Genomic DNA, 2,521 nt, shown 5'->3' with positions numbered 1-2,521 from the left:
TCTGAATGTGCATGTGATCATGTGGTCAGCCAACTGTTTGCTTAATGATTACACACGCAGCTCAGCTCTGATGGAGCCCAAGACCTGTTTTTCCTCTTTATTATAATGATTTTCTCTTCCTAAACAGGTTTAACTCATTCACATGGACGCCCTGGGTCATTGTTTTGAGACACAAAGTCATAATTTTGATATACTAAGTTGTTATTTTAAAAAATAACGTTATTTTTAGGCACCAAGTAGGGGTGGGCGATATGGCCCTAAAATAATATCACGATATTTCATGGTATTTTTGCGATAACGATACTCTTGCCGATATGACAATACATCAAAAATTTCAAAAATACACTATACACTGCAAGAAAATAAAAAAATGTATTTTATTATTACATACAATATAATACTGCACACCTCAAAGTGAGATATCAAAAAATACAAGAATTTTATCAGATTTGTAACAGAAGTCAGTGATGAGAGAGAGAGAGCTGACTGGGCTGAGCAGAGTGCCTCTGACAGCGGTGAGATGCAGATGGTTGGACTTCACCAGGTTACACCAAGTACACGGACACATCCTTCTCGCTTATAGCACAGTAGAATCTGAAAGGGTGCTGCAGAGGCGGACATGACCGCAGTAAAAGTGTTTTAAGGTCAGGAAATATTTATAAAAAGCAGGACTGATATGTTTCACAACTTTAAAGGAGCATATTTTAAATATTAATGAAAAATGTTTTAAGGTTTAGTGGGTGCCCTCTACTGGAGCTTTTTTTGGTAGGTAGGGACCACTGCACACTGGAAACATCACAACACAAGACATTCTTAATGTTTTGGATGTTCACGTTTTGACCCATTTACTTAGTTTCTTGTCAAAGTGTCTCCGATTCTTATGCTTCCCATTTTAAACACATTAACACAGGAACTAACTGTTCATTTGGTGCCTAACATGTAGATCCACCACTTTGAGAGATGCCACAAAATAATCAATGTGTTTCACTTCATCTGTTGGTTAGCTGGTGCTAATGTTCTGGCAGATCTGTGTGTGCAGTACATGGAGGCGCTGGGAGGCTCGTTTAGGGGAAGGACTGGTGGGAGGGGATTTTGGACAGGAATGAGGAGGGAAGTTCTGGAGAAACATGATTCACTCTGATTCACACAGATTCCAGTGCTATAATTTACTGTAAGGCTGGTCGGTGATAAATAAAGCATATTGCAAACTGTTACTGTCATTCAGAAGCATTCGCTGTTTTTCACTTTTTGACATAATGTGAATTTGACAATTGTTCTTTATACTGTATTATGACAATTCAATTGTGAATGGACCAATAGAAATGCTTCAAATAGTCTTGGAATAAACTTGCTTTACATTGACTTCAATGTGATAGTGTCTGTATACAGTATTTCTAGATATACAAAACATATACTGACCGGATGTATGTGGATGTCTGTATATATTTTATTTATTTACTTGTTGTTGTTTTTACTCTTGATATAGGTGTGTGTGCAAAACGTGTTGTGTTGTTTATAGTGTTGTAGGTGTGTGCCTATATGTACCTGTTCTTTGTCAAAAGAAAAAATACAATAACAATATATTAACAAAAAAAAAAAAACATATACTGACACTGACCATCCATGACCATGGAATTGTGGGATAGCAGTATTAGCAGTATTGGTATTACTTCAGGGATGGCTTGAGAACGGCCACACCTGTATAAGTGGTGAGGTGGTATCTTGTGAGAGAGTTGAACACTGGTGGCCAAGGTGGCCTGGTTTTTAACATTGACCATTTCTTGGTCCACAGTGTCACGTTTGTATTGGGAATGAATACATCATAAAATACATTATAACCACATATAGGGGACAGTGTAGTGCAGTGGGTGGTAATGATGGTGACCGGCTGTGTCTGGTTAGAACTGTCCATAGTGTGCCAAGCGAGTTTGGCTTGCCCCACACGCACACATATCCCACGGGTCAGTTCAGAGTTCTTCAACTACCATGGGGCATGACAAAAGTCATGGGACACCATACAAGTTCCAGCTTATTCATTTATAGAAACAGTATATAATAGATGTGTCTATATTATGTTTATTTATTTATTTTAATTGAACAACTCAAGATAAAAACAGCCAAGAGTTTATAAACAGGATAACATCCACATCATACATCACATCACATGACATAATTTAGCATAGTAAACCAGTGATGTGTTGAGTAAATGTTCATAAAAGCCTTGCTGCAGTGTGAGGGCAGGCTATGAGTAATGCTCACATGCTTTATCAATGCTTATCCTGAACCACTTCATCAGCTCTTGGGTTTGGTAGGTCATAATAATCTGATAAGGCAGTTCTTTAGTGATTGGACTTTAGAACTGTGTAATTAGGTCTCAGTCAGGTGTAACATTTACACCTGACTGAATGACTTAACTGTAGACTAGGCCTCATTAAACTGAATTTAAAATTTGTGGGTGAGACTGTCTGCTTAGGAAGAGGTATATAGAGGTATATATTAGAGTCAGTATTAATAAAAAGTG

The sequence above is a fragment of the Astyanax mexicanus genome, chromosome 13 (assembly GCF_023375975.1).
Source record: "Astyanax mexicanus isolate ESR-SI-001 chromosome 13, AstMex3_surface, whole genome shotgun sequence".
NCBI lineage: Eukaryota > Metazoa > Chordata > Actinopteri > Characiformes > Acestrorhamphidae > Astyanax > Astyanax mexicanus.
Note: the sequence above shows the minus strand (reverse complement) of the source record.